This window comes from Tursiops truncatus, chromosome 16, assembly GCF_011762595.2.
Source record: "Tursiops truncatus isolate mTurTru1 chromosome 16, mTurTru1.mat.Y, whole genome shotgun sequence".
NCBI classification, from domain to species: domain Eukaryota; kingdom Metazoa; phylum Chordata; class Mammalia; order Artiodactyla; family Delphinidae; genus Tursiops; species Tursiops truncatus.
The window spans coordinates 12,189,678-12,212,023 of NC_047049.1; positions in this window are offsets into that span (position 1 = coordinate 12,189,678).

A 22,346-nucleotide genomic window follows, 5' to 3' on the forward strand; every position below is an offset into this window, starting at 1 on the left:
AAGCATGTCCTTTCTTTATGGCAGAAGCTGTTCTAGGCTCAGTTTGTACTTTCCCTGTCTCTGCCCTGGAATCAGCAATTTCTCCAAGGAGCCCTGTTTCATTTTAATGGATAATAGTATTTAGAAACTGATAATCTGGATCCTAGTAGCTTACTGCTACTGGATTGTCATTGCTTATAAGCCCTTGGGGTGGGCAGAGCTAAGAAATAGATGTATGTGTACACACACACACACACACACACACACGTACGTATCTATTTTCATACTGAGTGATCTGTATTTGTTAAAACCCATTGGTTCATACCAATACCTCCAGTTCCAATTCAACACCACAGGATATAGTCTAGCCTTTCCCTTTTCTGTATTTGTCCGTTTATTGTCTCAGTGGAGTGATGTTAGTTGTTAGTCTGGGTTAGATATTCTTTATGGTGTTAAGGAAATATCCTGCTATTCAGTTTATCAAAAGCTTCTAACAGGAAATGATGATAAATTTATCATCAGCCTTTAGAGAGATGATGATTGGGTTTTGTTTTATTAAGCAAGTACTTGTATCGGGCTTACTAAACACCAAGCCATGGTGTAAACCACTTTACAAATGTTAATTTATTGATTTCTCACAGCAACTCCCTAAAGTAGATAATGTTAGCATATCCATTTTACAGTGAGGGAACTGAGGCACAGGGAAGTTAGACTGCTTGGTAGAAGTCACAACATAAGAAGAAAAGGCATGTTTCCAACCCATGGGCTCTGTCTTCAGCATCTGATGCTTGGCCTCTACCTCTCCTCTCTTCCTACTGTGGTATCTTCTTTGATCTACTGATGTGATAAATTACATTAATAGCTTTCCTGCTATTGAACTACCCTTTATTCCAAATCATACTTAGTAATGGTGTTACTATCACTTGAAAATTGATTTGACTTGATTTGCAATTTAAATTTATATCTATATTCACAAGAGGGTTTGGTCTGTTGTTTTTTCTTTTCATGGTGCTGTAGCTTTCTGCAGAGTTGCTGATCTGCTCAGATTTCCTGTTTATTTCTTAAGACAATTTTGACAATTTAGAGTTTCTTAGAAAACCATCCATTTTATCAAGCTTTTAAAATTTAATATCACAGAATTATGCATATTATTTCCCTAAGATTTAAAATATCTTCCATATCTTTGCTTATACCCCTTTACTTATTTCTAATTATCAATATCTATTTTCTCTCTTTTTAAAAAATTACACTATCTAGAGACTTGTTTATTTACTGTCTTCTCCTTTCTTGTTTTCTGATTAATTAATGTCCCCTTTTTATATTTATTAGTGCTATTCTCCAGCTTTCCGTAGGTTTGCTATGTTGCAGGAAATGTTTTCCCCTTCTTTTAAGGCTGAAATCAGAAGACTCATCTTTTATCCCCTAGAAAAATTTCATGATGTTTCATTAACAAGATTACCAACACACAGTGGCAAAGGCTTCCATGATCCTCTATCCATTCATCCATTTACACATTTAGTAAAAGCAAATTTATTTTTTTTAAAAAGGGTGTGCTACTGAATGGTTACATTACATGTCTTTAGAGGTATTTGGGCTGTTACAGAAGATCCGTTTATAATTCATATCAAGCATGGCAGGTAGCAGTGTCGATTTCCTATCACCATCTGAACTGTTAGTTTTCATGTGCACACATAGACAGGAGTCCATCTTCGTTTATCTTCCATTTGCAATTAAAAGCTCTGTTTAGCCTCATACTTCTCAATATGCTCTTGTGTCCTACAGCTATTTCAGAATAATGACAGCTCAGGATTTAGGGCTGTGGAGGCCTACATGGAAATATTTTTAATAGAGAAAAGGCAAGTAAAACAACAAGCAAGTGTACAATCCTTGGATAGGAGCTAAGTGAGTTAGAAAAGTGGAGAAAATAGCTCTGCATTTGAGAAGCTCACAATTTTGTCCACTGTACACTAGGCCATGTGCAAGATGGTTTTCATGTACTTTGTGATAATCCTTATAACAACTTTTCATTAAAAAGCAAGATGGGGGGAATTCCCTGGCACTCCAGTGGTTAGAACTCCACACTTTCACTGCTGAGGGCCCAGGATCATTCACTGGTCAGGGAACTAAGACCCCACAAGCTGCACAGCGTGGCCCCAAAAGAAAACAAACAAAAAGAAAATGGGTACCACTGTCTCCATGTTGCAGACAAGGGGACTTTCTTGAGAGAAGTTAAATCACTTACCTCTGGACACATACCTAGTAAGGTCTGGCATTCAAGCTGAGGTCTTTCAGAAGCCAAAACACACATCCTTTCTCTTGGTAGTTTTCAAACTTCAAGAATCCCAAAGAATATGACCAGCTTTACGTTCCATTTTCTGTGTATGTGAATCTGGATACTTTCTACCGACCTAGCCAATACTGGACTAGCTTTTCTTTCACCTGTTTAATGCAGTAGGCTTTCACATAAGACTTCATTTGAAGAGTCTTGTGCAAGTGTTGCCTTCTACTATTAAACATCGTTCTAACTAGAGTTCCAGTTCCAGTCAAAGTAGCATGTATTGGGTTAGCCCTTCCACTGATAGCAATTATAAAAACTGGAGGAAAATTGTACACATTATATATAATATGTTATATAGAAGATATATTTTATATATATATGTAATCTACGGATATGTCTGTTTGCAGGCACTGGAGAGCAACCCAAGCAGACAGGAACTGGAGGGAACACAATCCTTCAAGGACACGAAAGACTTGAAGTGAGTTTTATCTCATGTATCTACCTCTCCTTCCCCTGCTGAGGGCATTTTCTGTTTCAGTAAAGCACTGGGTATTAGCCAAGCAGAAAGTGGTAATCTTACTGGGCCAAAGATAACTGATCTACCCAATGGGATGAGCTAAGAAGGGCTGGGGGAAGCAAGATTCTTGGTGAAACTGAAGATTTGCTTCCCTTTTCCCTGATTCCCAGCCCTCACCCCATTCCCTGTATCGTCTCAGCGGCACCCCAAACCCAACTCCTATGTATGTGGCTACCATGTGAAAACCTACCTAGTGATTCTCCCAGTCCAAGGTCAAAGATCAAACAGTGACCTTGAAAGTCATTTCAGGGAAGACAGTCCACATCTCAGTGATGGCTTGGTGGACAATGTCTCCTTGAGTAGTTCCCCTGGTTTTTTCCACGGTCGAAAAGAATATAAAAAGTTACATTACTGGATTTCAGTTTTCCATTTGAAATGGTAGAATGAAATGCTGAATTTCCACCGAAAAACACCCAGCCAACAAGCTGCTGGAAGGTATTCTCTGGGCTGGATCTGAAACATGAGGGGCTCACGGATATATTACAACTAGGTTGTGGGCAGCCTGGCGGGGGCGGGGACCTGACTGCCCCCAGCCATGGGTTGGGGGAGAGAGAACTTTCGATGCCTGGTCTCCATGGAAGTTCCAATTAGATAGAAAACAGTCCAAAAACTGCGTTGGATTTCCATCATTTTAGTTTTTTCTAAAATGGTATAATATTTTGGATGGATCTTTAAAGGGCAATTTGACAAATAAATATAAAAAATATTCCAGACAACTTTGTATACATTTAATAAAATGTAAGTAAAATAAAATAGCTTGTGTACCCCACTATTAGTCAGTAATAATAATTGCTGTGTATTAGTGTCTTCCATGTACCAGAGGCTTGACACAGATACTGTCAAACAACGTTGATAAAGAAACAGAGACCCAGAGACATCAAGGGGGTTGCTCGAGGTCTATTAGGTTGTAAATGGTAGAGGGAGGATCTGAACCCAGGTTGGTTCACTTCAGAGCTCAAGCACTTCCCAGAATGCAATTCTGCTCTGACCATAGTCATGTGGTTGTCTTGAAGACCGAATATCAGCGGTCCCTTTGTCTTTATCCATTGGGTCTTTCTTGAAAACACTAACTGGCTCTGAGAGCTGATAACTCTGAAGATAGAAGTCTTCAGTATTCAGCCTTATACAAATGATTCCTTTGAAATTTGGAAACTCTGTTACACTGTTATTGCTCAGTCTCTCCTACTTAACACAAGTCTTAGGCATCTTTGGATGGCGTTCAGGTGCTACTGATAAGGGTTCTATCCTTCCCCTACCCTTGCGATCTGCTGGTATCCGTTGATATATGTAGGAGCATACGTTTTGTTACTGGGTAAAGAAGGAGGACTTTTGAGAGGGAAGAGGCCGGTGGGATAAACAGAGGAGGGAGGGGAGTTGATAAGATCTGCTGCTCGGCCAGCCCCTTGGTCTAGGGAAGAGGTACTGTGGTTGGAGGGATGAGCGTTGGAACAGACAGAATTGTTTCCATGAGATACAATTGTTTCCATTGTATACAAACATGGAAAATTGTTTCCTGGGATAAGTTAGATTCCAGGTGAAGTCAGAGCCACTTTGGGGCTCAGGTGCCAAAGGAAGGAGATAACAGTATCGAGAAGTGCTCTGCCGCCTCTAGACCTGGAGACCTGCAGAACACTCAGGTCATTCGAAGGGGCCCTGGGGTTCATGATGGCTGTGGCCTTGGGGAGGCTTCTCCATGGAGCTTTAAGGACCCAGATGTGGACTCCCGGGCCCCAGAGGGAAGGGGAGGAAGACGCCACATGGTGACTGCCGTGGGCTCACAGTGACAAGCCCTTCACTCCTGGAGAGACCGTGGGACACTCTGAGGGGGGTAGATGTCCAGTTTTAAGCTGAGCAGATTGTGCCACTGTCATCTGGGTGGAGAGAAGAGTTCTATGGTAATCCACAGGATTTCAGCATAAAACATGAGCTCATTTTACTATATTCCCCTTTTTCAGATGAAAATCAACACTCAACCGAGCACAACGGTCCATTTTCTCCCCCTCCACCCCACTGCCATGCTCAGGGCTATTAAACCAGCCCTGACACTGGGGTCCCTGCCTCTGAGAGTCACGCTAGTGTGTGTACTTTTTTATTTTAAAATTTATTTTATTTTATTTATTTTTATTTTTGGCTGTGTTGAGTCTTCGCTGCTGCGCACGGGCTTTCTCTCGTTGCAGCGAGCGGGGGCTATTCTTCCTTGCGGTGCGTGGGCTTCTCATTGCAGTGGCTTCTCTTGCTGTGGAGCACGGGCTCTAGGCGTGCGGGCTTCAGTAGCTGTGGCTCATGGGCTCTAGAACGCAGGCTCAGTAGTTGTGGCGCACGGGCTTAGCTGCTCCGCGGCATGTGGGATCTTCCCTCACCAGGACTTGAACCCGTGTCCCCTGCATTGGCAGGTGGATTCTTAACCACTGCGCCACCAGGGAAACCCTAGGTACTGTTTTGATACCCATTTTTCTTCATCTTAGATAGAATTATATTTTCTCAGGTCAGAAATTTTCTGTCCTTCCCCCTCTCCCACTCCTTCCCAAGCAATTTGGTCCAGATGCCCTTAGGTGGGACCAGGCAAGGGCGGTGTCTGCACAGGGCGTCTGGGGCCCTGGTACCTGGGCGGGGGTGGGTCCTGAGAGCACTGAGGGCATTTGTGTCTGGAGGGATGGCCTAGTGAGGGTGGCAGAGCTGTCCTAGAGTTTGGGAGCCCATGTGGCCTGGCAGGGGTGCCCTCCCTCAGGGGGTGGCGAGCAGGGGATCTGGGCGTGAGGAGAGGAGGGTGGCCTAGCATAGAGTGTTGGAGCCTCTGCAGGGCGAGTGGGCATCTGTGCAGGCTGTGGGTCAGTGGGTGTCAGGGCCCCAGGGGGATGAGGGGGTGTGGACATGTGGGGCAGAATTTGAGCTGCTTCCAGTTCCTGAGATGCCCAGGGCCAGCCTCACGTCTGCTTTCCCGATTCTGACTCATTTAGACCCCTTTGATCTGGGCATCACCCAGCGACTTCCTGGTACCCCTCCCACCAACCCTTTCCCACTATGCCGGTTGGAGTTGGGCACAAGATTCTTGCAACCAGAGGAGTCCTGGGTGACACACAGGGATCACAGGGCCCCCCCAAATCAGGAAAAGTAGGTCCGAGATGAGGCCTGGGGTGAACGGCCTGGCAGTGAGGCCTGGTGTCCATGTGCCAGGAGAATCGTTTAGCTTTGTCTCATGCAAGTTGATGGGAAACAGCAGGAAATCACACTCAGACTTCCAGAGGCTTCTATTGAATATACCCTCAATCTACTTCTCCATTTATAATTACGTGTATTAACAAGTTCATGGCGGTGACACGTGAAGCAGCATATTATATAATCAGATTGTCTTTGATGGTATAGTTATACTAATGTGATGATTATGTGTGAACATTTAAATATATGACACTCATTATCAAAAATTGATTTAAGGACCAGACGCCAGTTTTTTTTTTTCCCCGCACATTCTTTTATGTCCTTTGTCTGTATGTTCTTACTAATTCAGTAGGATGGCAAGTGTCTAAATCATTCCTTAGTGAAAGGACCTGGCTGGCCTTCTCTTAGCTGTGACAGCCAATTGTCCTCAGTTCCTCTCCAGAATCCTTGGGACAAAAGCTGGTTCAAGAGTCCTTCTCCAGTACAGACCCTACTCCTGCCCGTGGCAGTAAGAGTAAATAAAATTGAAAGTCAAGGGGCAGCAGAGTAGGAGTAATACTAGCTTGGGCATGAGGAGGTAGTCTGGGGGCTACCTCTCAGTATCCATGTGACCTGGCACAAGCCAGTTAACCCCTTTGGGATTCACTTAGGAAGCTGGGTAGATAAAATGTCAGCCAGTGACAGACAGATTAAATAAATTATGGTGCATACAAGAAAACACTGTGCAACTTTTCAAAAGAATGAGGCAGGTAGATCTCTTTGCTTTGGCAGGTCTAAGATCTGTTGTTTGAAAAATGTTTTCACATATGGTATCATTCTATTTTTCAAAAAGTAATTAAAATATGCACATGGACAGAAAAAATGTGGAGAGGGACTTCACTGGTGGTCCAGTGGGTAAGACTCCACTCTCCCAATACAGGGGACCCGTGTTCAATCCCTGGTCGGGGAACTAGATCCTGAATGCATGCCACAATGAAGAAGCTCGCATGCTGCAACTAAAGATCATGCATGCCACAACAAAGGTCCCATGTGCTGCAACTAAGACCCAGCATAGCCAAAATAAGTTAAAAGAAAAATGTGGAGAAATATCCAGTAAACCATTATTGATATTTGACTCTGAGAGGTGAGATTATGGAGGACTTTTGCTTCTTAGAGCAAATATTTCTGTAATATTTTGGACATTTTATAATATACAAATCCTTCTTTTGTAAGCAGGGGAAAAAGATTAATAAAAATTAACCAGTAAAATAGAGGAAAACCCAGATATTCACTACGTTCCCTTCATGCTCAAAATAACACTTTTCTTAAGCCCATGTCCTTTCTGCAGTTCTGTGCCATCATGGGAATTGGGAACCAATTGGGAACCAATTGGGAACCAATTGGGAACCAATTGGGTCTTTGAGAATCTTTGAGAAATTTATTAATTTCAGTACAAATCAGGACTGAAGCAATAGGAGTTAAATGCTGGTGTATGGTTTGTGTACATCGTACATGAAAGACACGTCGGCTCTGTGGGTGCCTTGGGGCAGGTGATTTATGGAGATGCCCACCCACATGCTGTTCTTGCAGCTCATACGCATGAGTGGCGTTTTCCTTCCTCTGTGCTGCATATACTCCAAGACCCCCCCCAGCTGGGCCTCTCTTGCCCTAATTGCCCTGATGTTTCAGAGTCAAAAATGGCACCTGCCGGGCACATGGGTCATAACTCCCAGACCCATCTTGGCTTTGTTTGGGGATCTAGGCTCTTGGAGAAGCCGAGTGAAGTTGCAGAGGTAGCTCAGGTCAGAAAATGAACTTGAGCTCCCCCAGGACTGGGAAGGGGCTGGATTTGAGTGTGTGTGTGTGTGTGTGTGTGTGTGTGTGTGTGTGGGTGTGCAGTTCACAAGTACTGTTGCCCTGAGTTCCATTGACATGCAGCAGCCAGATGTGGAGATGGCTGTGGGCTGCGGTGGAGAGAGACTACTAAGCCCAAAGTCCGGGTGCAGTGGGAGAGGGAGTGTCGGAGTCCTCACTCGGTGTAGAGGGTGCTGGGGAGCGCCTCTGGGCTCACCCACGCCCCAGGGCTGACGACCAGACCCATGCGAGCAAAGCTTAGCAGAGGAAGCAGTGATAATAAGGCAACCCCCATACACTAAGGGCAGACCTTAGACACCTTTTCTGGGCACCACGTCACCTTCCCGGATGTCACGTGACCCTTATAACCTCCTCTCTTGAAACATGATTGAGATAGAATTTCTAGTTATCCAGGCACGTGTGGGGCTCAGAGCCATATCTAATTTTTTTTTTTTTTAAAGAAAGTATTATGGCCTTTTCCTTTTTGTCATCTGAATGTTGCGTAGCACGATTATAGCCATTTCATATATTTCCTGCATTGCCCTGCAAAGACCTTATCCTCTCCTGGGTACTTCCTGACCCTTGTCTTCTCCTGTCAGACCTCAGCTGTTGCTCAGGATGGCAGGATGGGAGCCCAATTGTTACTGCACTTTCCAACCAGGTCACTGCATGTGATACGTGGAAATTAGCAGTCATGTTGTCTATGCCACTGCATGCTTGACGTCAACAACTGATACCATAGCCCTTCCTGGGGCTTACTGTTACTCTGCACCAGGCACTGTGCTCATCATAAGAGCTTGACATGGATTCTCTCATTTCAGCCTCAGCAATTCTATGAGGTGGATGTTGCTACTGTCCCCTTCTATAGATGACAGAACTGAGCTCAGAGAGGCTAGGTAACTTGCCCAGTGTCACACAGTCTGTGAGTGATAAGCTGGGGTTTGTACCTAATTTGATTCTAGAGTCTAAATAACTTCTACGCTATCCTGTCTTCTAGGGACCACACACCAGAAACAAAATGTTCTTGACATTGGGGCAATTAGGTTCTGATGGGAAATATTTTATATCCTAGCCGAAGAAACTGACACTAGCCTCTTGCCCAGTCTTGGGCTGTAGAGAAAATATTTTGTGACACTTTTTAGGCCAGGCGTTTTCACATTTATTATCTCATTTAATCACAACAATTCTGCAGGATTTGTTTCTCCTATTTTACAGTTGAATAAATGGAGGTTCAGAAAGGCTAAATAACTTGTTCAAGGTCATATAGCTAGTAAGTGGTGGAGTTGAGAGTCAATCCCAAGATGGCTTCCCAAACTCAAGCTCTTTCTATTATAACCTTATTTCCTCAAGTGGGTGCTGAGTAACCCTAGTTTCAAGACTTCCAAATGAAGAATGGTATCCAAGGCAAGTCAGTTTGAGAAGTGTTGCAGGCTACCTGCTTCTCTCAGCAATCTGTAGTGCATGTTCATGTATTAAAGGCTCTGAGAAGTCCTGTCGTATATAAAGCTGTTTAACTCTGACCTGCTCACTCTTATTTGAACACAAGGCTCTTTTTTCCCCTATAAAACAAACTTTGAGAAATGTCACACTGTACTGTGAGGGCCCCCAAAGCCCAGAAGCCAAAGTTTACTGTTAAGATTTCTTTTTTCTTCTCTTCATGAATTCCAGCTTTGTCCTAGAGAAAATAAAAATGGCCAACAGTAGCTATTACATTTTTTAATGTACATACCCTTGATAAAAACACTAATATACGCACAGGGAAATATGTGTGAAGAAGTACATTGCAGAGTTGTTTGAATTGGAAGCTGTTGGAAACAATCTAAATATCTACCAACAGGAACAGAAAAAGAAAGCATAGTATATCTATACTATACTATACTATACTATACTATACTATATATACTGTACTATAGTATAGTATATCTATATATGCAATGCCACACAGCAACTAAAAAGAATGCGCTAGCCCTACGTGGGTTAACATGGGTAAGTCTCTAAGATGTATTTCTGAATAGAAGAGATTAGATGCAGAACAATATATTTAACATGATCCCGTGTATGTGAAATTGAGTAACTCTACAGTTTTTACAGAGACCTGTATGTATGTTAATGCATAAAACAGAAGTTGGAAGGAGACACAAGTTAATGAGAGTTTTCACCTCTGAGAGGTGAAAGGTCAGGAAGGTGAGAGGTCAGTTGGGATCAAAGGCATGGATTAGTTAGATCAGGATAGGCTAGACCAGTGGCTCTCAAAGTGTGGTCCCAGAGCAGCAGCCTCAGCATCACCTGGGGACTTGCTAGAAACACAAATTCTTAGGCTCTCTCCACCTGACCTATGAATTAGAAACTCTGGGGTGGGCCCCAGCAATCTATGTTTTAACAGACCTTCCAGGTAGTGCTGGTGCAGGCTCAAGTTTGAGAATCACTGGGTTAGAGCATCCAGTGCCTTAAGATACTAAAAAGGAGGAGCAAGGCAGCCCTCCTCCACTTTGTAGCTCTGCCCCTGGAAATGCGAGATCTCCATAGTTGCTAAGATTGAGAGAGTATGTGGTACTTCTGCTTATAGCCCATTGGTCAGAACTAGTCACATGACCCCAACCTAACTGCAAGGGTTGCTGGGCAATGTGGGGAGCCATATGGATATTTAGTGAGCACTCTGCCCCATAGGATGATGGTCAAAGAGACCCTAGTCTTATTTGTTGAGCTTTAGTTTTTTTTTTACAAGAAGCACAAATTAATATCAAGGTTAATGAAAAAGTAGAGCTGGCCTGTGGTGGTGTGCACGTGTGTGTGTGTGTGTGTGTGTGTATGTGTGTGGGGTTATGTGCATGGAAGACTGGGTAGAGGGGAAAGGTGTGTCTCAGAGCCAGGAAATAATAAGGATCTTGGATTCTTCTGCTTTCCATTTATTATCTCATTGAAACCTCACAACAATCCTCTCCGATGGGTACTATTATAAGCCCCATTTTATGAAGTCCCGTTCTGAGTCTTAAAGAGGTACCATGACTTGACCAAAGTCACACGCAGAGTAAGGGAAGCACTGAGAAGTGAACCAAGGGTTTTCTAACATGAAAGCCCTCCCTTTTTCTCTCAATGATTCCCTGCCGTGATTTCTTTAATGGCTTCATCCCCGTGCTGGCATCTTCCATTGCAAACTGTTGTGTATATGTAAACACACAAATAGCTGGGCTTCCTTCCAGCTTCCGCCCTCACCTCCTGCTCACCCCTAGACCTCTCCCTGCCTCAGTGCATCCCCACATCCTCGACACAAGTCCAGCTCCGGAAGCCTTCATAAATGAGGTAGATCTCATCGCAGGTCTGCAGAGGTGCAGGAGGCAAGGGCTACTGCACATCACGCAGGCAACCCTCTTTGAAAGCCTTTATAAAGTTTCAGCCACTTCACCCAGTCTTCTCTCTTTTCCTCCACAGACTCTTTTTAACTTCTCCAGCTACTCAGCTCCAGCCCCCAGCCTTACTGCACTCTTCATATTTGCTTGACCTGACATAATTCAGAGCGAAACAAATGCCTAGCAAAGACAAACCACTTCACTGAAGAAGCGGGTCAGGGGTGGTTGGTCTGTTGCCATCTTTGTACATTTCTTCCTACTGTGTCTAAACACCCAGTGGACTTCACATTCTATCAAAGCCATGGGCAGGCTTAGCACAGCCTTGCAAATTGCTACTCGCCTGGTCATCCTGAGAAAATAATAATAACTTTAACAAAGCTCTTATTTGACAGGTGGGGGTAGGGATAGGGAAAACATGGAGGAAATGTGTGCATATTTCCAAAAGAGGCTGAGTGAGTAGAGCTGGTGCAGGGGAACCCAGGGACCATGGTCAAGGCATTCCAGGGTGTGTGTTCTCAGTGAAGACACCTTAAGTCATGAATGCTTGAGGATAAAGGAGGTCAAATTCCAATCAAGCATTCCCCTAAGACCTGAGCTCTTTCAACTGATATGAGGGATGAGGCATCAAAAAAGCCTTCCTTTCTGTCTGTACAGAGATGGAGTTAGGCCATGTTATACCAAGAGAGGGAAGCAAGGAATGACTGGAGATGGGCTGGATCAAAGTGCCAGACATTTGCCACTTTTTTCTGGAGGTGGCATCTGTTTGCAATAACCCTCCATGCCAGCAAAGCCTGCTTTTCCCACCAGTGCCCTTGTTGTAATGTTGCTGGAGAGGGTCACGGAGGCTGCCTTCTCTCAGGCTGCCAGGTGTCTTTCACCTTGAGCTTCCATAGCAGCTGAGTTTCAGTCTCTGACAGCAGCACATCAGAGGGTGGTGCTCGGATGTCAGTGACATCATGGCACCGCTGACGTGGTGCTGAAAATCGCGTCCTCTTCTTCCCTGGCCCCTCTCCAGGCTGGAAGTCGTCCTTTTTCCTCTGAGATCACCCGCGTAACATCGTCCCTTCCAAGGCTTTCTGTGACGTATCTCCACCTCTTCCATTTAGATACCCTGACCAGGTGGGTGGGATGATTGGGAGATTGGGATTGACGTATATACACGATTATGTATAAAATAGGTAACTAATGAGAACCTACTGTATAGAACAGGAAGCTCTACTCAGTGCTCTGTGGTGACCTACATGGGAAGGAAATCCAAAAACGAGGGAATATATGTATATGTATAGCTGATTCACTTTGCTGTGCAGCAGAAACTAACACAACATTGTAAAGCAACTATACTCCAATAAAAAATAATAATAAAAAAAATAGATACCCTGACCTCCAGGGGGTTGCAGACGTCTCCTGACATGGAACACGTCTTTGAGGCAGCTGTGTTGTCTTTGAAATTTTTCAGAATTTTGCATTCTTCTGCATAATATATATGCATTTAATTTAAAATGTCTTCAAAATTATTGCAGTTTCTCCTCCCAAGTCTTTGAATAGAATAGGTTCTCCAGAAAATGTGCCATGTTTTTCCTGGGGTTTTGCATACCCCTGGCCCTCCGCAGGGTACGCTCTGGGATACTCAGGCAGTCTGATGCCCCAAATTGTTGGCTTGTCATTCAAGGCCCTTCTCAAGTGGTTTTGATCCACATTTCCCATTTATTCCCCAGGAGACCCCAGTTGGTACATGCCTTGATTTTCCAGGCAGCCTGTGAAGCTGGGACCTTGTCTTGTCCACCATCTGCCTTGTACAGAGTGGTCACCCTCGAAGTCACAGGACAGCTTAACCTCCCAGGATGCCATACTGGGAATGGCCAGCAGGTGGCACCAAGGTGTCTACTAGAGCTGCCTGGCAGGTCTGTGGTTGACTCTGGATTGACATAGCAGTGTGTGACAGTCCCTCTCTCTGGGCCACATCCCAGTACTCTCATGTCAGCTCTGCCCTTCCTGGTCATCCATTCAGCCTTCCGGGAGTAGAGTAAGTGGGAGTGAAGAAAGCCAGGTGGGGGTTATCCCTCCATGATTCCTACTGGTGTGGGAATGGAGCAGGATGCTGGCTGAGTCAAGTTTCCAGAAAGATCCCAGGACTCCCCTTCTGCATCAGAGAGGCTCCAGGAAACGTAGAGAAGGTGGTTCAGCACCAGGCAGTGGGAGAAATTTTTCTATTAAGCAATAGGGTACTTTAGCAGAGGAATATAGGACTGAAATTAAGAAATGATAATATATTGAAATACTGCCATTGTGGCTGCCACTCCCACCACCACCACCACCACCATCATCACCACCACCACCACCACCACCACCACCACCATCACCATCACCACCATCACCACCATCACCACCATCACCACCACCACCATCACCACTATCATCACCACCACCACCACCACCACCACCACCATCATCATCACCACCACCATCACCACTATCATCACCACCACCACCATCACCACTATCATCATCACCACCATCATCACCACCATCATCATCACCACCATCATCACCACCACCATCACCACTACTATCATCATCACCATCACCACCATCACCACCACCACCATCACCACTATCATCACCACCACCACCACCACCACCACCATCACCACCATCACCACCACCACCACCATCACCACCATCATCATCACCACCACCATCACCACTATCATCACCACCACCACCATCACCACTATCATCACCACCACCACCATCACCACTATCATCATCACCACCATCATCACCACCACCATCATCACCACCACCATCACCACTACTATCATCATCACCATCACCACTACCATCATCACCACCACCATCACCACTACCAGCACCACTACCATCATCATCACCACTACCAGCACCACTACCATCATCACCACCACCATCACCACCACCATCATCATCACCACCACCATCATCGTCACCACCACCATCACCACTACTATCATCATCACCACCACCACTATCATCACCACCACCACCACCATCACCACTACCATCATCACCACCACCATCACCACTACCAGCACCACTACCATCATCATCACCACTACCAGCACAACTACCATCATCACCACCACCATCACCAGTACTATCATCATCACCATCACCACCACCATCATCACCACCACCATCACCACTACTATCATCATCACCATCACCACTATCATCACCACCATCACCACCATCATCATCACCACCATCATCACCACCATCATCATCACCACCACCATCACCACTATCATAACCACCACCAAACCACTATCACCACCACCACTATCACCACTACCATCATCACCACCACCATCACCACTGTCAGCACCACTACCATCATCATCACCACCACTACCAGCACCACTACCATCATCACCACCATCACCACCATCACCACCACCACTGTCACCACCACCATCACCATCATCATCACCACTACCATCATCATCACCACCACCATCACCACCATCATCACCATCACCATCATCATCACCACTACCATCATCACTACCATCACAACTACCACCATCACCACCATCATGATCACCACCACCAGTACCACCACCACCATCACCACCACCAGTACCACTACCATCATCACCACCATCACAACTACCACCATTACCACCATCACCACCATCACCACCACCACCATCACCACCACCATCTCACCACCACCAACACCATCATTACCACCACCGTCACCATCACCACCAAGTGTGTAGAGCTTTGCAGATTAGAGAATACCTTATGTGTGTTATAAACTTTCTATCACTTGTTCCTTATCAGAGACACTTCAGAAAGTAATTGTGTTTTCTGTCTACACAGCATGCTTGTCCTTTGTCATGTCTTCTGGTTTCTTTGGGAGGACTCCAGAGGACCAGAAGAAGAGTGGTTGTGTAGGTGCCCCTAATGTGAGAAAAAAGGCTCATTATGCTTCAGAAGGAGAAGAGACAGCAGCTAAATAGGAGAGAAAGGCCACACTGGCCATCCCACCTTGGAGGGCTCCACGTGGATAGCAATAGATGCCTTGAGCATAAAGAATAGACGACTTTGCTCCTCCTGGGCACTGCATACATGGCTGACCATTAGCAAGACCTTTGAGGTTTACTCACTGGCCCATCATTTGATATTTTTGGTAAGGTAACAAGACTGCATGAAGTCACTCAGATGTTCATAATGGTGCCAACAGACATTTAAGGGGGTCACTATAGCTTCTCCCAGGACAAGATAAAAGACCTGGTGCAGCCAGGCTTCCAAAGGGATCTGCTGCAAGGAATGTTTTATCTGAACATTAGCAGTAAATGAATGCCAGGCCCCTTACTGAGGAAAGACCTAAGGTGTTCTTACAGGCCATGTCTGCCCTCTGGCCTCTGAGCATTCCAAGTGGGGAAACATTCCAGGCTCAGCAGAGAAGCTCTGCATTCCTTGTTCAGAAGGGCAGCTTTCTCTGGGGAAAACCTGTAGAAAGGAGAATTTTTTCCCCACATTATCTGCTGGTGTGGGTGGCTGGAGGCCAGTCTTTATTTAGTGTCATGTATATATGTCAATGTCAGCAGAGCTGGCGTATAAACAGATTCCATATGATTCTGCTGTGAATGAGCCCATGGGAGAGGTACAGTTCAAGAAGGAAGAGAGACAATATATGTCTATTACCCAGTTTTACACATCTAATATCACAGGCAAATATGGACACCTGGAGACTATCAAACCAAAATTAGAAACTCATTGGAAGAAAAGGACAGTATTTGCACAGATTGCCCATAAATCTTCAATAACTAACTCTCCTTGGGCATAACATCCAATGTTCACTTTCTTTTCAGTGTCTCATTAGGAAGAAAATTTATTGCCCAACTATCGAACCATGTCAATTTTTAAAAAACACTGTGTGAAAATTTCCAGGAACCACACGCTTGGTTTTACATTAGCTTTATGCCACTGAACAGGAAAAGGCTTGGTCTTTCCAATGATGAAATGACACTAATCATGAAATTAAAGGGGATAGCATGTACTCAGTTGGAAGTGACAGCAGTTTCCCATAAATGTATCATAACCCTGGCTCCCTTTGATAAGTTAAAATGACGTCAGTCCCTCCAGCCCAGACCAGGGCACAATCCACTACCCCTGCTCCCCTGCCCCCGCACCTTCTTCCCCTGGCTAAAAGTGGGTCCAAAGAGAAGGCTTCAGGGGAGCCAGATTCTTATGATGGTGTGTGTTTTCCAGCTGTGCTTACTCGCCTGCCTTGGTGGGAATAGCTTGCGAAGGACCAGGAAGGAAAAGAAAAACGTTAAACAAAAGTCAGTGAATTGCATATGGTGCCCATTAAAAATAATAAATAGGCAGAAGATGAAGGGCTGAGTTTATATATGTGAACCTGTCTCAGCCAAGGCGCTGGCATCCAGAGGGAGCGGAAGTGGCTGCTTCCTGTTCCTATCGTCCTGGCTCGGACCACACCAGGCCGGCAAGAGCTTCTCTGAATGGTTGGGAGAGAGGGGGTTGCTGCAGGGAGGTAAAGGGAACAGGGGGACTTGAGGGTATACTTGGCCCTAATTTCCGTCTTCTCTGTGGGCTCTTCAAACAGGAGAATGTCTTGGCCGTGGGACCTCCAGTGAAGCAAGAGGGAAATATATGAGTGGCTGCAAAACTTTGGAAAACTAGGGAATCATGAGAGTAAGATTCTGTAACCCTGAAACCCAAGTCTGCACTCATAGCTGAAAATGAGATTAGCTGAGTTTAGTTCATGACCCAGTGTATGGCTCTTCTTCCCAGTTCTATCGTGTTGTCTGTTTGTCTATCTGTCTATCTATCTATCTATCTATCATCTATCTATCCATCCATCTGAGACCCATAATACTTATACAGAACTAGGTTGGAGGGGACTTCCCTGGTGGCGCAGTGGTTAAGAATCCGCTTGCCAATGCAGGGGGCACGGGTTCGAGCCCTGGTCCGGGAAGATCCCACATGCCTCAGAGCCACTAAGCCTGTGTGCACAACTACTGAACTTGCGCTGTAGAGCCCATGAGCCACAACTACTGAAGCCCGTGCACCTAGAGCCCGTGCTTTGCAACAAGAGAAGCCACCGCAATGAGAAGCCCGCGCACCGCAACAAAGAGCAGCCCCCACTCGCCACAACGAGAGAAAGCCCGCGTGCAGCAACAAAGACCCAACGCAGCCATATATAAATAAATATCTTATTTAAAAAAGAAAAGAACTAGGATGGAGAAGAATCTCAAGATGGCCTAGAGGATGGGGCATGGAATAACTAGACAGGAGCCTCATTTTCCCTCCAACCTTAGATTTATGATTTGGGTCTTTAGATAAGGGTTTGTTGGGTGAATGCCCTTTTTCCTTACAGAAATAATTTACCCCATCAATATGCTACTAATATATATATATATATATATATATATATTTTTTTTTTTTTTTTTTTTTTGCGGTACGCGGGGCTCTCACTGCTGTGGCCCCTCCTGCTGCGGAGCACAGGCTCTGGACACACAGTCTCCGGACGCGCAGCCCCAGCGGCCATGGCTCACTGGCCCAGCCGCTCCGCGGCATGTGGGATCCCCCTGGACCAGGGCACGAACCCACGTCCCCTGCATCGGCAGGCGGACTCTCAACCACTGCACCACCAGGGAAGCCCCTATGCTACTAATATTGATTTTCATTTTTCAGTCAATATTTGAATGTCTGCTTGGTTAAAGAAGCTGAGAGGTATGAGAAAAGGATTTACACACAAATAACCAGTATTTGAATAAATAGATGTAGGATACTATTTTGAAACTATTATGTGTTGTAGTGTGTTTATAGATGTGTTTACAATTGTGCTTTTTAATTTTTAAAAACATGAGTTTTTTATTAATGCAGCAAAGCCTGAAAAGGCTCAAATATGACTGCCCAGATGATCCCAAAGACCTTACTAAGAAATAAAAGTTACATATGAACATAGTTGGAAAGTACTGAAAGAGGTGCTTTTAAACATCTTGAATATACATCCCCAAACCCAAATTCGGAGTTCTGGCAAAGACTCAAAACTTGTTTTAATTAAAAAACCCGACTGTGTTAGTTTCCTGTGGCTGCCACAAAAAATACTGCTAACTGGGTGGCATACGGTTCTGGAGGCTAGAAGCCCAAGATCAAGGTGCAGGCAAAGCCACGCTCCCTTTCTGAGCTGCTTCTTGTGGTTGCTGGAAATCCTTGGCATCACTCCAATCCATTCCTCTGATGTCACATGTCACACGGTGTTACCCCTTTGTGTCTCTCTGAATCTCTTCTCCTTTTCCTGTAAGGACACTGGTCATATTTGATTAAAATCCACCCTACTCCAGTATGAGCTCATCTTAACCCACTTCTGCGTTACATCTACAAAGACCCTACTTCCAAATAAGGTCACATTCACACCTATCATAGGTGAGGACATCGGCATATCTTTCTGGGAGACATAATTTAACCCACAACAGTTAAGAAAACTCAGTTTCTTCCTAGGGTTCATGTTAAATTGTATAAATAAAGCTACCTAACATTTTATTGTTTCAGAATAATCAGCTGAAGAAAGGCAACCAACATGCTTCCCTGTATTTTTTTCCCTAAGTGTCCCCCCCCCAAATTTGGGGGGGATCTTTAAACCAGTCTCTCCAACACTTTCCCTTGCATCTTCTGAATGAACCCTAGGAGCTTGGGCGGGAGGACTGCAAACAGCGTTTTTCGCCACGTGGGGGCAGATGGCAGATGCCACAGCTGTGCACGTTTTCTCAAAATCCTGTTTGGGTCAAAGCACTTGCTGCTGCTTTCGGGACGAGGCTGAGGAAACTCCCACTGTTGTTTTCATCCGGGGAAAAGTGGGCAAAGGGGATTTGAGGGCCTTTTGTTCTGCATAAATCTGTCATGGGGAGAGCAGGAAGGCTATTGAACTACAAAATATGTCTTGAAGCTATTCACTTCTCTCCATTGCGCTGGCTGCAACTGCCGTCAACCAGTTTCTTCCGTTCTTCACACAGTAGCCATATCCATCTCTTAAAAGCCTCAGTCAATGTGTTTAAACTTCCTATGATTCTCCCCTCATCCCTTTGCATTTAGAATGAAATCTGTAAGGCATGGTCTGCATGCCTCTTTTCTACAGTTTGCACAGGTATCTTGGAAAGGAGTTGATTCTTTTGGCCTGGCTTGGGTTATACACCTACCCCTAAACCAATCCCCACAGCCAGGGGAGACATGACCCTCTGATAAGCCAGATTCCTAGAGTGGGTGATGGCGTCAGCCGCACCCAGACCACATGCAGGGCGGTGGAGGAGTACTGGGACCTCAGGGAACACCAGTGAGCCGTTCCTAGAAGAGAGGATGCTGGGCAGGCTGTAAATACAGGTGTCCACCCTGTGACAAAGGGGCATTACATGTCCTTCTTCTACTGTAACGTTCTCTGGCAGCCATCTAGACAAATGTAGCAGCCCCAGGTCTACAGGGAGGTGGCTGGACATAAATGAGAGGAAAATGTTTATTTAGGAGTACACCATAAGAAAGATGGGGGAATAAGGAAACGAAGGAAACGACCAGTTAAAACCTGGGGAAGTGGTGTTACTCCATTTTCCTGGAGATTCTGCAGTCAGAGTTCTGGAAAGATCAGTCATTTCTTGCACGAGATCACTTCTGGGGCCACTCAGATGGGATGCTAGGGCTGTAGTCCAGGAACCGGGGGTAGAGACTTCCTGCCTGTTTTTCTGCTTGATTCATTGTATTCACTTTTTTTGCGGGTCAGAGCAGTGAGAGAGGGTCAGACAGTTCTTTGGGTGGGAAGAAAGAAAGAATGCGCTCCGGGGGATAACCGCCAATCCAGTTGGACCTAGGGCGCATTTATCTGATGGGCAGAGGGTAGGGGTAGGGTAGGGGTAAAGCCGGCTGAGGAAGAGAAACCCTGCGTGCCTCATTGGAGGGCTTTCCGCAGTGTGTTTCTTTCTTTGGCTCTGAGTTTCTGTTCTAGAGTTCTTTGTCGTTGTAAACATTTACACTCACAGGGTCAAAGGCTGAGTAAATATTTTGTTGGGAAAATCTGTAACTTATGAAAACTGAACACATGTGATAATGCTTTCGAGCTGGCAGTGGGGCCTTTGGTGAAGAAGTCGGTAAGAGGGCATATACAGAGCAACTCGGGAGGATTTGCCTAGGAAAGGGGTCCTTGCTCCACTTTGATGGTGGCCGTGGACCACATGCTCATGGAAGTCAGAACTGGAGGCAGCCCCAGCACAGACCTGAGTCATCATCCCTGCCTCTTTCCTCCTGAAAAGAGGCAGTGAGTGTGACCTGCGTAAAGAACTGCCTGCTGGCCATGCTCAGCACAGGGTCACGTCCAGAAGACACATCCATGTGACATTCACAAAGCATTGCAAATTCATCGAAATCATTACCAAAGTCAGTCCAAGCAATATAGAGACGAAGTGCATAATTCATAGCAAAATGTCCCCTAATATCTCTCCATTCTTCTAAACCTCTCTGAGCCTTTCAGATGAGTTTTCTCATCTGGAAAACCTGGAAAATAATACTGTGCACTTTGTAGGGCTTTGGAGAGCAGCAACTGCGACAAAGCCTGGAAAGCGCTCAGCCTGGTGCCTGGCTTGTACTGAGTCCTCGTCCAGGGCACCGTGAGACCCTCACGAGACCTTAAAGCTCCCTTGGGCCTAAGAACGAATCTTGTAAATAAGGCACAATGTCCTACACACTCATGGACTCCAAACACCAGACATTTCCCTGGTGGCTTCCTCAGTTAGATGACACAGCCTCCTTCATCACAAGTCTGATGTCAGAGCTCCAAAGGAGAGCTGTTTGCAGAGAGCAAGCTGGGAGGGGCAGGCTCAGGGGGACCCACTGCTTGTCACTTTCCACTTGGGGTGCTTAAGACAATACCCATCTCCAGCTAGATGTAAAGCCTTTGATGGAAGGGATGGCAGCATAGTTGGGAAAAGTCAGGAATTTCCATGGGACAGCCCAGGAAGTTCTAAGAACTGCTATAATAATCATATTAATAGTATGGCTCTCTCAATATGGCCATGCCAACCCCCTTCCCCTTGACTTCCTCTACTAGAAAGGTGGAAAAATGGAAAACTCACTTCCCTGGCTCTTAGATAGGAATGGCCATGTATTGTGATCTGGCTGATTAAGTGGAAGTGGATGAGCACGCTGGGAATTTCTGGGAAGACTTTCATTTCCTTCCTGCTTTTTCCTTCCTTCTCCTTTCCCTGAGAAATGCAGACATTATAACAGTAGCTATAATAGCCATTTGGAGTTCAAGAGAATCACAGAGACTTCAGTCCTGACATCCTAGAACCTGTTGAACCAATGCCAGCAGAAGTTTACTGGACTTCTTTTTTTTTTTAATTTTAATTTTTTTGGGGTATAGTTGATTTATAATGTTGTGTTAGTTTCAGGTGTACAGCATTGGACGTCTTGTAGTATGAGGAAAAAAAGAGAAACCTCGTAAGTGTTTAAGTCATGTATTAATTAGGGTATGGTCTAAGCTTCTGTAACAGAGAAACTCTAAAAATCAGTAGCTCAAACCAGAACAGTTTATTCTCTCTCTACTGTAGCAGATCAGAGGTGAGAGGTACAGGGTAGGCAGACTTCTCTGCTCCATGAGGTCACCCAGGGTCCCAGGGTTATTCTGGCTTATCATTTCCTGGATTGTTGTTCTCTGGGACATGCTCAGCGTTGGCTTAATAGAATCATGTTTGCATTCTGGCCCCTAGGTAGGGGCAAAAAAGACTGGCAGTCAAGTAGTCTCCTTTGTAATGGGCATGACTCAAGCTGTATGTCACTACGGCTCACATCCCATTGGCCAGATCTTAGTCACATGGCCTTACCTAGCTGCAAGGGAAGCTGGTAAATGTAGTCTCTACCTGGGTGAATAGATGAGAATGGGGTAGGGAGTGTTTTATATTAAAAGGAAGAAGAGGAGAAGGGATATTGGGGAGCCATTAGCTGTATTGATTGCATTTTTGTTTTGGCTAAATGCATTCTCTAATCAAAACATTAATTATAATAATAAAATCATTAAAGTTATTAAGCTCTTATTATATAGCAGGTCCTATTCTAAGTGCTTTTCATTCAATGTCCCATCTATTCATGATTTCTAAGAATGGCTAGTTTGAGAGGATAA